Source organism: Mobula birostris, chromosome 6 (genome assembly GCF_030028105.1).
Source record: "Mobula birostris isolate sMobBir1 chromosome 6, sMobBir1.hap1, whole genome shotgun sequence".
NCBI classification, from domain to species: Eukaryota; Metazoa; Chordata; class Chondrichthyes; order Myliobatiformes; family Myliobatidae; genus Mobula; species Mobula birostris.
This window is the reverse complement of record NC_092375.1, coordinates 28364386-28380799: the sequence shown is the minus strand read 5'-3', so window position 1 is coordinate 28380799 and position 16414 is coordinate 28364386. Positions and strand designations below refer to the sequence as shown.

General features: G+C 40.0%; 1 pseudogene; it reads left to right on the top strand.

The window, feature by feature from the left end:
* The first annotated feature begins 14862 nt into the window (after positions 1 to 14862).
* LOC140199710 (small ribosomal subunit protein uS19 pseudogene) lies at positions 14863 to 16209 on the top strand (annotated as a pseudogene).
* Positions 16210 to 16414: the final 205 nt, after the last annotated feature.

The following is a 16414-nucleotide window of genomic DNA, read 5'->3' as shown; positions in this document are numbered from 1 at the left end:
GTATTTCACTGCCAATGTTTACTTCCTTTAATTTCTAATCAAATAAAACTCAGCAATTTTGTTACCTAATCCATTCATTTCACTAGGAGGGCATCTCTATAGAGTAGAAGATTCTGTCAGAAAGTTCACCAACATGTAGTGGTAATCCTTCACTAAGCCCACTCTCCATTTCAACATTACTGGGACCACAGAAAGTACTTCTGATGCCTATTCAAATACCAGCTTTATATGGAAGAATTTAGATCCAAGGGATCAGTGCTGGTCCTGTGGTGTGATTCGAAGTTGGAGGCCCGACGTCTGCGAGTCTGAAAGTCAGTGGCCAACAACGAAGGCTTGGAGGAGACCTGTCTGTGTGTGTGAGGGGCTGGGTGCGCAGGAAAGGGGATTGTTTTACCACTGTTTGCTTGAGTTTCTGTTGCTTTGTCGCTGCTGTTGTTGATGCACTTGGGCTGTTCTGCTGGACATTCTGATCGGTGTCAGAATGTGTGCTGATACTTAAATGTGCGTTGGATGTTAATGCAAACGACGCATTTCATTGTAGGTTTCAATGTACATGTGATAAATTTTTCTGATTCTGATTTTTTTCTGTTTATAAGGCTATAATTTCTGCTACTTAGTGCACGTATAATTTCTGAGAAATTTGGAATTGGTATTTATTTTAACCTAAAACTTCATGCAGAGTCAACCTACTAGGTTATTTTTGTTAAATTACTGTTGTCAAAATGCTCTTATATGATAGTTCTTTCAGATGCAAATAAAAGATCAAAATTAAAAGTAGTATTTAAAAATTAAATATATGAGTATACAGTGGATTTCAGTTAGGACACATGGGGATCAGTACATTTTGGCCTAATTAGCTGAAGTTTCATGGAAATAGTTAAAAATGTATAAAAAGACACACTACCATTTTACTGAGTAACAAATTATGTATTTAATTGAAATACAGAACGAATTAGACCACCACTATAAATCTGTAGTTCCTAATAGTTACTGACAGAGGGATTCATCTACAGTGTATGCTGCTGCATTTCTTTTAAAATTAACTGTGAACATATCAGCATGGACACCTAGTGCAGACTGCCTTCATATAATGCATTTGAAGATTGCATCCTCTAAATCTTCATTTTCATTGTAACATTCAAGATGATTGTTGAAACCTTCAAATTCTTCTTAGTTCCTAACTTGCTGAAGTAGTGAAATCGGTTCATTTTCACTCCTGTCTGCTTCTGACATTTCCAAGCAGAATGCTTGAAACCACAGTGAGCAAAACAGTCCTGAGTCGTTTTACTCATTTCTCACAAAACACAGCTTTTTGAACACAAACACACACAGATGATGCTGTTTGAAAATTGTTCACTCTCAGCACTGTATAGCGTTTAACAGGCAGAGTGTTTAACTGATACAACCGCCTTCAGCAACAGTCTCCTGGCCCAATTAAGCGGCATAGTGTCCCAAGTAATTGAAAGGAATCTTGGCTATTTGTTTTTCAATTAGTTTTTGTTCTTTAATAATTGTCCCAAAGAAGCAGCTGTCCCAATATACCAGTGGCCTTTAACCAGAATCCACTGTATATCTATATTGCACGCTTGCATTTAACCGGAATCCACTGTATATCTATATTGCACGCTTGCATTTAACCCCAAGACCAGGTGAACATGTGAGGGAAACTGCAGACTTGTAAAAACCTGCAGAGAGTGTGGGCACAGCTCAACACATCACAAAAAACAATCTCCCTTCATGGTCTCTTGCCTAGGTTCAAAGATGCAACCCACCTTGGACCTTCTACCTTCTACCCCATCCCATCGGGAAGAAGATACAAAAGCCTGAAATCATAAACCACCAGACTCAAGGACTCCATTATCCTGCTGATATTAGACTATTGAAGTGTTTCCTAGTACAATAAGATGGATTCTTAAACTCACAATCTGTCTTGTTATTGTCTACCTGCACTGCACTTTCTCTGTAATTGTAACACTTTATTCCACACTGATATTGTTTTACCTCAGACTATCTCAAAGCACTGTTGTAATGAATTGTCATGTATAAACAGTGTGCAAGACAGGTTTTTCACTGTACTTCAGAAAAACAATTTACCAATTTTCCAATGTGTGTCAAACTGGATTGGAGTAGTCTGGCTGAAACATAAATACAAAATAATCTGATTCCAGAATGACTTTCTGATTGTTTCACTGCATTTCTAGCAACCAAAGTGTAAAGGATGACAGGTCATTTAAGCCTTTACAGTGGTTTTCTTACTACATACAGTATCTTCATATAGACTGTGACTTTGCAGCTGTGTGTAAGGCAAGCTGTAGAGATAGTATCTGGCTCAAGGCTGTCAGCAAGTTAAAGTGTATATGGGATCTAATGGTTTGATCTAAATAGGGACATATAAAACCCTTCTAAAATTAGAAGTGCCAGAAGGCTTTCTTGAAAGTCCTTCGTCATCCAAAGGCTCCCTGACAGTCCTATACATTATTTAGTATTTAAAGCTCATTCACATTCAAATTGATGATATATCATCAGGACCTTCAACCCACCATGTTGATGCTTACCATCAATTACCCATTGACGAGTGTTTGACCATAGCCTTGGGAAATGCTTTCCTAGGTATTTTTTCAATGTTGGGACGGTACCTGCTTCCTCCACCACCTCGACCAATGTGTTCCAGATTCCAAATGCCTCAGGAAAAAGAAATACTTCTTTCGATCTCCTCTAAACCTTTGCCCTTTACTCTAAGCCTGTGTCTTTTAGTTTCAAGCTACTCTGTAATGGGGAAAATGTTCCTTTATCTTCCCAGCCTAAGCCCCTCGTAGTTGTCTACACATCTTTCATGCCAGAGAAACAAACGTAGCCAATCCAGTTTTTCGTCTTAAGGTAACAGTCTATCCTAGACAACATCCGAGTGAAGCTCCCCCACACCCTCTCTAGTGCACTCATCTCTCTCGTAAAGTTCCATGAGCAGAGCTGCAGAGCACTTCAGCTGCGGCAAAGCCAATGCTTTATAAAATTATGCCATAACATCTCAGTCCATATTCTATGTCCTGGCCAATGAAGCATCTTCTTCACTGTCTTATCGATCTGTGCTGTCACCTTCAGGGTTCTTTTAGTTTGCACACCAATAGCTCTCTGTCCCTCAAAACTGCCAATGGCCATTAATAGATGAAGTACATCACTTCACACTTTTCAGGATTAAATTCCATTGCTCTACTCAATTCACCATTTGATCAATAATATCCTTTCACTATCAACAACACAACCAATGTTGATGGCATTTACAAACATACTAATCATATCTCCTATGTATAGTCCAGTCGTCAATGCATATGACAAGCATAAAAGTCACAGCACTGCTCTCTACCCACAGTCTTCCAATTGTTTTAAGAAGCTGTTTTTCTGTGGATCAAAAGTACTGGATTCCCTCTGCTCATCATCCCCTCCCTATCTGGTTCTACCTATTAGCAAGCAGCCTCAATCTCAGCCCATTCCCCTCAGATTTTGGTATTTTTCTCTGGTCTCCTTTCAGTCCTGATAGACGGTCTCCGCTCAAAATGTTAAATTGGACCTTTTGGCTCCACAGTTGTTACTTGAGCCCCTAAGTTTTTACAGTGTCTTTTGTTTATATTCCAGCTTCTAGCATCTGTAGTCTCAAATAATAGGTGGGGAGTTTATGCTTTGCCTTAGTGGCCGTGACCTAGAATATCCCAGAGTGTCATTAATGTCTTTCGGCGAAGGAAGAAACTGTTCTGATGTGATTCTGTCCTGAGAGATAATCAATTCAAACAAACTATGCTGGATGCATATCGACCACTATGCTTGCCTATTTAAGAGTAACTTTATTCTGCTCATCTGCTGAGATGTTTTGGCTATGAACATGAATGCAAATTGTTACTTTTCTCCCATTCAGGACTCAAATGGTGGCAATTCAGTCTCCCAGTGTGCCCTCAGATTTTAGAAGAAAATTAATGAATCCCACAATCCCAATAAGAAAGCATGCAGAAAACAAGCAAGAGAATTTGAACGTTGACCAGAAAATTGTAAAAACTATTCCCTCTGGGCATGGTTTTAGATGGAAGCATAAGATTACTGTTTTAAAGATATCATCCCCTTGCTGAAGTCAGAGAACTGTTCTCATGTTAACCAATGACATCAGTTTCCATGCTAGTTAGTTTAAATCCAGTCAGTAAAATAAGATAGCTCCTTACTAATTCCATTGGTAGATTTTTGTAGGGCAAGCTGTGTGATTCCAAAAGATATGCTGGCAATTTTAAAAATTATAAAGAGCTTTGCAATGTTATAGCTTTGCAAGCTATATACTAATATCATGATAGCATATTAATGCTTGATGATTAGGAGACCATTGGGAAAGTGAAAGGGAAATCCCATGTGAAATTAGAGACACAATTGGATGCACGGCAGCTGTGGTATGGTTTTCATGACATTATTTCGTAGATGGTAAAATTTAACAGCATAAATGCCAGTGATGCTTCACACCCTGATGAGCTTAGTGCCTTTTATGCACACTTTGAAGGGGAGAATAACATTACACCAGTGTGAATCCCAACAGCATCTGGTGACCCTGTGAAATCTGCCTGAGAGGCCAATGTCAAAATATCCTTCAAGAGGTGAAGCCTCTGAAGGCATCAGTCCCCAGTGGTATACCCAGCAGGGTACTGAACATCTGTGTTGACCAACTGACTGGAGTGTTCAAGGACACATTCAAACTCTCACAACTTCTTATCTGCTTCAACATGGCATCAGTTGTGCAGATGCCGAAGAGTAGGGTGAATTGTCTTAATGATATCCCCCCCATAGCACTCACATCTACTCTGATGAAGTGCTTTGAGAAATTGGTCATGGCTAGATTTAAGGCCTGCCTGACCTGGACTTGCTGCAATTTCCCTACTGCCAAAACAGATCTACAGCAGATTCAGTTTCACTGGCTCTCAACTCTGCTTTGGAACACCTAGACAACAGCAAAACATATGTCAGGTTGCTGTTTGTTCATCGTAATCATCCCCTGGTATTAATCACCAAACTGCAAAACCTGGATCTATGTACTTCCCTCAGCAGTTGGATCCTTGATTTCCTCATTGGGTGACCACAGTCAGTGCAGATTGATAATAACGTCTCCTTGTCACAAACAATCAACGCAGGCACATCTCAAGGATGTGTACTTAGCCCAGTTGTTCAATTCTCTCTACCCTCATAACTTTGTGGCTAAGTACCATCTATAAATTTGCCGATGACATCATTGTTGATGCCATCACCAATGGCAATGAGGAGGCATACAGAAATTAGATAAATTGAGTGGTATCACAACGAGAATCTCACATTCAACAGCAGTGAGGCCAAAGAATTGATTGGAGGCTTCAGAAAGGGGAAATCAGGAGAAAACACACTTCAGTGAACAGTCAGAATAGACGGTGAGCGGCTTCAAGTTCCTGGGTGTCAACGTCACAGAGGATCTATCCTGGACCCAATACATTGATGCAAACATGGAGCCACGCCAACAGCTCTACTTCATTAGGAGTTAGATGAGATTTGATTTGTACAGGTGTATCATAGGGAGCATTCTGATTGGTTATGCCACAGCCTGCTATGGAGTCTCCAATGCATAGAACATAGTTCTGTTCAGTTCCAGACCATTGATGCTGCTACATACTTTGAACAAATAAGTTAATCAAGCAAAACTACCAAATGTCTAACCTTATTACACTGATTTTGGTACCATCTATATTTTGATTAATTTTTCCCAAAGCAAAAAAATAATCATAATCAGGTTCAACCTTCTATAAACTGAAATGTGAGGTTATGCAGAAGAAATCTGGGACAGAGTCAACAATTATTTCTTTCACCGAGAAAACTAACAGTGGACAACATACAGATTTCCACTGTAGCTGATATCTGGGTTGATAGACATATAACACTCTGACAAATCAAACCCCTCAGACTATAAACTAAACTTGGATTTACCAAACAAAATGTTTTCTCATCAATATTTTCAAGGAGTTTCAAAGACAATTAACCCCAAAGAGGTTATTAGTATTCTCATAATGTGGCATAGATATACAGTATGTGCTTAAAGTTTATACACATTATTGAGCATTCACAAATCATTTCCACCAGCCTTAATTTTGTTCATGCTAATTTGATATGTCACCCAATATGCTAATTTGATTTGACACCCTCTCTTTTCATCTAATAAACCCGAAAGTATTATTATACCTCTTTCCATTTAAAGAATAGGTAGGAACAAAGGAAGTTAGAAAAGAGGCTAAAGAACATGAACTGCAAGGTAGTAATCTCTGGATTACTCCTGGTACCATATGCTAGTCAGGGCAGAAATAGGATGATAGTACAGATGAATGAGTGGCTGAGAAATTGGTGCAGGGGCCAGGGATGCAGGTTCTTTGATAACTGGAACCTCCTCTGGGCATGGTGACCTGTACTAGAGGGGTGGGCTGCACCTAAACTGGACGAATATCCTGGCTGGGAGGTTGGCTAGTGCTACTCAGGAAGGTTTAAACTAGTTTGGCAGGAGGATGGGAACCAGAGCACCAGGTCAGAAAGTAGATGGGTGGAGAGGAAGGTAGATATCAGTTTAGAATGTCTGTATTTTAATGCTAGCAGTATTATGAGTAAAGGTGACAAACAGAGCATGGATCAGTACATGGAAATATGATGTTGTGATCATTACAGAGATTTGGTTGACAGCAACAGGAATGGATGCTTAATGTCCCAGAGTTTTGATGTTTTAGAAAAGATAGAGAGCGGCATTGAGGAACGGATATGCAGGCATATTAAGGAAAGGTGGAAAAACAATAGGGTTGTTTTCATGCGGTCCCTAATATAAATTGGGGCAGAGTTTATTAGGTGCATTCTGGAGGGTTTCTTAAATCAATATGTAAATAGTCCAACAAGAGGAGGGGCTGTACTGGATCTGATGTTAGGTAATGATCCTGGCCAGATGACTGACCCTTCAGTTGATGAGCAGTTAGGGAACAGTGATCACAATTCCTTAATTTTTAAAATAGTTATAGATAAGTATAGACCTTGTGGGAGACTATTAAATTGGAAGAGGGCAAATTATGACAGCATTAGGCAGGAACTAGGGAGATTTAATTGGGAACAGCTGTTTGCATGCAAGTCCACGTCCGACATGTGGAGGTTGTTTAGAGCCCAACTGCACAGAGTAGAGGGGGAGGTATGTTCCAGTCAGAAGGAAGGACAAGGATGGCAAGAAAATAGAACATTGGGTATTGAGAGAGGTGATGAATTTAGCTAAGAAGAAAAAGGGAAAGTATGTAAAGCTTAGGAAGCTAGAGTCAAACAGAGCCCTTGAGGATTATAAAGAAATCAGAAAAGAACTCAAGAAGGGAATTAGGAAAGACAGGCGGAACCATAAAAAGTCCTTGCAAGTAGGATTAAATACATCAGGAGCAAGAAGGTAACTAAAGAAAGGGTAGGACAATACAAGGATAGAAGGGGAACATTTGCTTGGATGCAGAGGATGTGGGTAAGGTCCTTAATGAGTACTTTACATTAGTATTTTTCAAGGAGGAGGACATAGAGGCCAGGAGATCAGTGCCAGGAGTAGTGAAGGTTAACGTAAGGGTTGGAAACATATGCATAATTCACAATCACTGACATTGAGTTGGTGCTCACGTTAAGAGGCTGGCTTTACATGATGACATAATTACGTGAAGTTTATTTTTACCGCGATTTATGATAACAAAGGAATTGTTACTGTTTCCCTTCAAGTTAAAATGCCTCTGCTGTTTTATTTTCAATAACCTATATTGGTGATCCCAATGCTCTAGGGTGATTCCAGAAATATTCAACATGTTGGCCAATGAAGTCACTTTGAAACTGCTGAAGTTTTGGGAACAAAATGCCGTCACTTTGTTTGTACAAATTGAGGCCCAATTCACGCTAGGAGAAATCTCCATGCACAACACCAGAGATTACTACGTAGTAGTATCACTGAGTAGATCCATGGCAGCAATAGTGGAGAGTCTGCTTGAACACCCACCTGAACAAGATAATATTGATTGCTGAGAGCTCACCTTTTATGGACTTTTGGATTATCGGAGTCTGAGTGTGCCAAACAGTTGCTGTCCTTGCCCAGCCTGGGGAAGGCTAGGCCTTTGGAGCTAATGGACCACATGCCATTTCTCCTAGGAAATCACCATCCTTATTTTATTTTTAAAGAACTCTCCATGCAGCAAAATTGACTGATCAAGTTCGTATAGCCCTCATTAGGGCACACTTGAAGGATTACAGGGACCATGTTAAAATGGCTAACAGTCTACACTCAGCCAGGCAGAGATGCATTATTCCTCCTCTTTCCCTGCATCAATAAGTCCAGTCAGCAGGGCCTCCAACACGTGCATGACCATGGCTGCAAAACAAACAACGCCAGGTCTATGTTTTTACCACGTTCACTTTGGACTTAGGGGACACAACTTTGGCCTGGCTAAAGTGGCTAGACCTCTGCTTGGCACAGATTTCCTGTGTGCCCAAAGTCTGTTAGTTGATCTTAAGATCTGCTGGCTTGCAGATGTCAAGGATTTGGGGTTATTATCCTACTCACCCAGAAAATTCCTCACAACAACTCTGTCAAGAGCATGCACCACCACATGTCAGTTTACTCAACTGCTGGGTGAATTCCCAGTCCACATTCTCAACTACAGTCAGAAAAGATGGGTTCAAACACTACATTTCACCTGCCAGTTCATGCCTACACAAATGTGCTGGAACCAGAAAAGTTGGCAACTATGAAGGCTGATTGTGCCAACATGCAAAGATGGCATTATATGCCAGTTAAATAGGCCCTTGGCTTTGCCCTTCCATATGGTCCCTAAGTTCAATGGTGGTTGCCACCCATGTGGCAATTACTGACATCTTAAGAGGTCACCACTGCCTGATCATTACCTAGTCCCACACATCTAAGACTTCTTGGCACATTTAGTTGGAAAGTTAATTTTTCTGATGTTAACTTAGGGGCTATCATCAGCTGCCCATGCACTTGGCGGACATTCACAAAATAGCTGTGATAACTCCATTTGACCTCTTTGAGTTTCTGTGCATGCCATGGGCTGAAAAATACAGCAGAGACTTTCCAACAGCTAATGGACTCTATATTAAAAGGCTTAGATTTTCTTTTTGTTTACCTGGATGACATACTTGTCATCAGGGCATCCAAATCCGTACATGTATCACATATCCACACACTTTTTGACCACTTAAGCCAACAGGGGTTGATTATTAACCCTGCTAAATGCCAGTTTAGGTTGTCAACCAGTGACTTTCTTGGCCATCGCATCTCTGCAGAATGTATGAAATCCCTCCCATCAAAAGAAGCCACTATTATGGATATCTTACCACCCTGCTCTACTAAAAAAATACGAGATTTTTAAGGTGTGGTGCCTTCACATCCCTCACATAAGATGAAGATCAAAATTATACATTGTATTCAAGGTGTGGCCTCACAAGCACATTATACAGATTAAGGAGAACACCTCTTGACTTGAACTCCACTGAACGCATTATATAGCCCAATATTCTATTGGCCTTCTTAATCACTTCTGTGCATTGTCTAAGTGTTGATAGTCTACCAGGACAGCCGAATCCTTCTCATATCGGTGCACTTTCTAGCTCAAGACTTCCCATTGTATATTTATATCTAATGTTTCTACTTCCTATATGTAATACTTCACATTTACTTACATTAATTTTCATCTGCCTTTTAGATTTAACAGCATTGATTCTGTTATCATCCCATCCCCCTGATTTACTGTCATCAGCAAACTTTACTAGTTTATTTGTTATGTGCTTATCCAAATCATTAATGTAAATTATAAACAGCAGCATCTCCAAAACCAATCCCTGCAGAACCGCACATTTAACATCTTGTAGGTATGAAAATGATCATCTCACCATAGCTTGCTGTTTTCTGTTTGTGAGCCAATTCTGTACCCACCTTTCTCTGAATCCCTATCTCTTGTAATTTGATTATTAACTTCTTGTGGGGTACCTTGTCAAAATCTGAAAGTCCTAGTAAATGATATCAACTGCTCTATTGTTATCATGAATTTTAGTTGCCTCTTCATAGCATTCCAACATATCAGTAAAATATGACTTCCCCTTTCTGAGCCCATGCTGGCATTCTGCTGACGTGCCTGAACTTATCAGCTGCTTTTCCATCCCATGCTTTATTATTGTTTCCATTATCTTCCCTGTGACACACGTTAAGCTTACTGGTCTGTAGTTACCAGCATTAGTGCCGTCACCCTTCTTATATACTGGGACAGCATTAGCCCATTTCCAGTCCTTCGGGATTTTACCACTCTTCAATGACATTTGAGAAATACACATTAGGGGTTTGTATATATAATCACAGACCTTTTTAAGTACCTTTGGATATATGTTGTCTGGCCTTGGAGATTTATTGACTTTCAGCCTTTTCTGCTGAAGCAGGACCTCACTTTCTAAGATCTCTAAGTCACTTAAAACAACTTTATTTTTCTCTACACTTACTGGTATATCGCTAACATCTTTGCAAGTCAATACTTCAGCAAAATATGAGTTAAAAGCATCCATTATGTCTTTTTCTGCATAAGTTAACACCCCCCCCACCATTATTCCTAATACAATTAACTTCCTCCTTGACTTTTCTTTTAACCATAGAAACCATAGAAACTACAGCACAGAAACAGGCCTTTTGGCCCTTCTTGGCTGTGCTGAACCATTTTCTGCCTAGTCCCACTGACCTGCACACGGACCATATCCCTCCACACACCTCCCACCCATGTATCTGTCCAATTTATTCTTAAATGTTAAAAAAGAACCTGCATTTACCACCTCGTCTGGCAGCTCATTCCATACTCCCACCACCCTCTGTGTGAAGAAGCCCCCCGCCTACTGTTCCCTTTAAACTTTTCCCCCCTCACCCTTAACCCATGCCCTCTGGTTTTTTTCTTCCCTTGCCTCAGTGGAAAAAGCCTGCTTGCATTCACTCTATCTATACCCATCATAATTTTATATACCTCTATCAAATCTCCCCTCATTCTTCTACACTCCAGGGAATAAAGTCCTAACCTATTCAACCTTTCTCTGTAACTGAGTTTCTCAAGTCCCAGCAACATCCTTGTAAACCTTCTCTGCACTCTTTCAACCTTATTTATATCCTTCCCGTAATTTGGTGACCAAAACTGAACACAATACTCCAGATTCAGCCTCACCAATGCCTTATACAATCTCATCATAACATTCCAGCTCTTATACTCAATACTTTGATTAATAAAGGCCAATGTACCAAAAGCTCTCTTTACGACCCTATCTACCTGTGATGCCACTTTTAGGGAATTTTGTATCTGTATTCCCAGATCCCTCTGTTCCACTGCACTCCTCAGTGCCTTACCATTAACCTTGTATATTCTACCTTGGTTTGTCCTTCCAACATGCAATACCTCACACTTGTCTGTATTAAACTCCATCTGCCATTTTTCAGCCCGTTTTTCTAGCTGGTCCAAGTCCCTCTGCAGGCGCTGAAAACCTTCCTCACTGTCTACTACACCTCCAATCTTTGTATCATCAGCAAATTTGCTGATCCAATTTACCACATTATCATCCAGATCATTGATATAGATGACAAATAACAATGGACCCAGCACTGATCCCTGTGGCACACCACTAGTCACAGGCCTCCACTCGGAGAAGCAATTCTCTACTACCACTCTTTGGCTTCTTCCATTGAGCCAATGTCTAATCCAATTTACCACCTCTCCATGTATACCTAGCGACTGAATTTTCCTAACTAACCTCCCATGCGGGACCTTGTCAAAAGCCTTACTGAAGTCCATGTAGACAATATCCACTGCCTTCCCTTCATCCACTTTCCCGGTAACGTCCTCGAAAAACTCCAATAGGTTGGTCAAACATGACCTACCACACACAAAGCCATGTTGACTCTCCCTAATAAGTCCCTGTCTATCCAACTGCTTGTAGATTCTGTCTCTTAGTACTCCCTCCAATAACTTACCTACTACCGACGTTAAACTTACTGGCCTATAATTTCCCGGATTACTTTTCGATCCTTTTTTAAACAACGGAACAACATGAGTCACTCTCCAATCCTCCAGCACCTCACCTGTAGACAGCGACACTTTAAATATTTCTGCCAGGGCCCCTGCAATTTCAACACTAGTCTCCTTCAAGGTCCGAGGGAACACCCTGTCAGGTCCCGGGGATTTATCCACTTTAATTGTCCTCAAGACAGCAAGGACCTCCTCCTTTTTGATCTGTACAGTTTCCATGATCTCACTACTTGTTTCCCTTAATTCCATAGACTTCATGCCAGTTTCCTTAGTAAATACAGACGCAAAAAACCTATTTAAGATCTCCCCCATTTTCTTTGGTTCCGCACATAGCTGACCACTCTGATCTTCAAGAGGACCAATTTTATCCCTTACAATCCTTTTGCTCTTAATATACCTATAAAATTTTACTACTAAAATATTGAAAAAATCTCTTAGGGTCAATCTTTGCATCATTAGCAATATCCTTCTCAATCTGCCTTTTGGCAATCCAATTTATTTCCCTCTTAACTATAGCTCTCGTATTTTCTTATGCCCTACAGTTAACATTGTTACAATTTTTTCTTTGTTTCTTATATAGCTATCTTTTTCTCAATCATTTTTAATGTATATCTTTATTCATCCATGTAGTTGAACTATTATTTTATTCCCAACCTTGGGCATGAACAAGTCCTGCGCTGCACATATTCCCTCTTTAAATCAACCCTATTGTTCCTCAACTGACTGAACATCAAGCAGTTACTTCCAGTTTACCTTCTGAAGTCTTTGCTGCATCTGCACAAAATTTGCCTTTCTGAAATTCAATTTAATGTCTTTGGTTTTTACTGATACACTATCCCAAACACTTTGAGACTAACAATGTTATGATCACTTGTTCCTAAAGGATCAATAACTTCCGTACTCAAAATTCTGTCCTGATTGTTACAGAATATCAAATTCTTCATACTTCTTCATACTTGCAACTCCTCCTTATACTTGTTCCACCTCTGCAGTAACATCCATACTTCCTAATACCTGCCCAAGCTGCAAATTAAGTTCCTCACTAAGTTATCTTCAGTAGTTACATTTCTGTCTCCACATTACACAAGGTAATTTCAGACTTCATCTCTTTGACCTCTCTCCTCTTATTTCATTGGCTTGCTATTCTTTGTAAATGTCTACCTCCCATAATAATTCTCCTCCAACACTGAGATGCAGCTAGGTCCTGTTGGTTTCGATCCTGATCTCTGTGGCAGTTCATACATTCTGAGCATGTGAGTATCCCAGGGTTCTTCGAGTTCCCTCCCACATCCGAAAGAAATGCTGGATGGTAAGTTAGTTGTCCCTAGTGTAGCTGGATCGTATACAGATCAGAATGGAGTTCCTGGACATATGATAGGGAAGAGGAAACGGTTAAATAATGGGAAAATGTAGTTGCTCTGAGAGCGTTGACGAGACACAAGAGAATGCAAATATTGGAAACCGGAGCAACAATCAACCAGTCCTGATGAAGGGATTTGGCCCAAAACATTGATTCTTTTTTCTTCCTCTCAGTAGATGCAGCCTGACCTGCTGAGTTCTTTCACCACTTAATGTGTGTTAATCTGCTAGAAGAGCTCAGCGGGTCAAGAAGTATTAGTAGGGGGAAAGGAATTGTCAATATTTTGGCTCAAAACCCTGCATCAAGACTGATGACTGAATGATCTCTTACAATGTTATAAACGCATACAAAATGAGCCACACACTGCAATTCTGTCTCACGTAGCCTTTCTATTGTTACATCTATGATCACGGCCCTGTTTTCCTTACATGTATATTCAATCCCTTCTAAGTATACATGGGGAAAGGACTTTTATCATTGTACTTCTAAAATTTAGCTAGTTACCTGTTTGTTACTTACACAAATGATTATGAAGCTGTCCCATCACCTCACCCACTCTATCTTTAAGTATCAAATATTAAGGCAAATATTAGGGCAAGGATTTTGTTTCTGGGTTGTAGTGCGAGGTGGGTGCTAGTATATTGTCTGTCAGTTGTACTTGAACTGTATTTCCTTTCCAATACTGAGCTTCATTGCTGAGGAGCAGCCAGTACTCTCAACCCATTTAACCCAATTGATCTGAAATGGACTTCTCCCTCTTTGTTTCTCCGCCGTGGTCTCCTGACATGAGATTTTACCTGATTGCAATTCACTGCGGTACCCTGGAATTTTGCATTTATATTCAAGATGCTTCATATAGCCTTTGTTCATTTAATATCCGCCTGAAGCAAAGTATGGAAAGCTGTATTCTTTTTATCATCAAGCCTTTTCGCTTTGCTTATGAAATGTGTTTTTCTCTGTAATTCAAAAACCCTTGGCTTAAAAAAAGTCATGTAAGTTACTATTTATTTTGAATCATTATATATTTATTTATTAATCTATCTGTGTATTTATTTATTTTAGCTATGTTTGTTTGTTTTTTTATCTATCTGTTTATTTATTGAGACACAGCGTGGCGTAGGCCCTTCCAGCCCTTCAAGCCACGCCACCCAGCAAGCCTCCCGATTTTGTCCTAGCCTGATCACGGGACAATTTACAATGGCTAGGAACCTATCAACCAGTACATCTTTGGAACGTGGGAGGAAACCAGAGCACCTGGAGGAAACCCACATGGTCACGGGAAGAATGTACAAACTCCTTACGGAGAGTGGTGGGAATTGAACCCAGGTCACTGGTACTGTAAAGTGTTGTGCTAACCACTGTGCAAAGTGCAAAAGCCTTGAAATATATATTTTAGACAACATGCAGGTATCTGAAGGCTGACTGGATAAAATTGACATTAATTCACCAGCTGTAGTTTTTAACTTTTATTAAAATTCTGAATTCAGAATTCAAATTTCTTCTTTCAAAGTATTGTAGGTAGCAGAGCTTTTGAAAGATAAAATGAGGGACAGGGTCCTCAGAAATATAAAAACATTTAGACCTTATTGGTGGAAGCACAAAACATAAATACATAACATACATAACATGCTGGTGGATCTCAGTAGGTCAGGCAAGGGTAAAACAGTCTATGTTTCAGGCCAAAACCCTTCATCAGGACTGGTGGGGCGTCATGGTCCAAAACGTCGACTGTTTATTCCCCTCCATAGATGCTGCCTGACCTGCTGAGTTCCTCCAGCATTTGTCCATTGCTTTGGATTTCCAGCATCTGCAGAATCCCTTATGTTTAAATTTAACTAAATACAGCATTACAATCATATAGTACATTATTCCTTCTAATTACATTTTATTTTTCACCTCAGTAGCAGAGCTCTCAGGATGTTTTGATTTTGAAACTGAATGTGCGCTTGGATAGATATAAAAGCTTCTATAACAGTATCAAGAAGAAAGCAGATGAGAATTTAAGATGGACTGATAACCCACAGATGTTGGTTTGTAATCAGCCGTCTGATCTATCTTTGAAGTTATTATATGCAGCACAGCAAAAGAAAAACACATTTGTTGAACTTAAAGGTGAATTCCTTTCTGGTTCCGCAAAAATTACATAATAGAAGAAATAAATTAAGTGAAGAAAGAAAGGTTCCACCGAATAACTGCTAATGGGTCAGAAAAAGTGAAGCATGTTTGTAGTGTTCTCACTACTATAATATACATTATAGTCAAGATTTTATAGTTACGCTTTTCATCGAGAGCGGGTAATGATGGCGGACCCAGTTAGAGCAGAAAAAGAAAAGGACCTTCAGGAAATTCACCTATTGAAGTGTGGATCTGGACCAGCTCCTTGATATGTCCTATGAACAGTTGATGCAATTGTATTGTGCTCGACAGCGGAGGCGTGTGAACAGGGGTCTGCGCCGTAAGCAGCAATCCCTCCTGAAGAGGCTGCGCAAGGCTGAAAGGGAAGCTCCACCTATGGAGAAACCAGAAGTTGTTAAGACACATCTCCGTGACATGGTTATCCTTCCAGAGATGGTTGGCAGCATGGTTGGTGTATATAAAGGCAAAACGTTTAACCAGGTTGAAATCAAGCCTGAAATGATTGGCCATTACCTTGGAGAGTTCTCCATCACCTACAAGCCAGTCAAGCGCGGCAGACCTGGTATTGGTGCCACTCACTCCTCCAGGTTCATCCCTCTGAAGTAGTGAAGTAGTGTAAATAAAACTCATTCCAGAAAAAGAAACAAAATAAAAGATTTTATAGTTATAATGATGACTAAATCGCCATTGTTCCCACATTATAATACAAAATTGATAGCAATGTTTGGAGTATCTGCATGGGAACTTCTATATATACCTTGCATCTGCATGGTATGCATAGAGATGGAAATCTTTTGAAAGGAGCTTCATTTCTCAC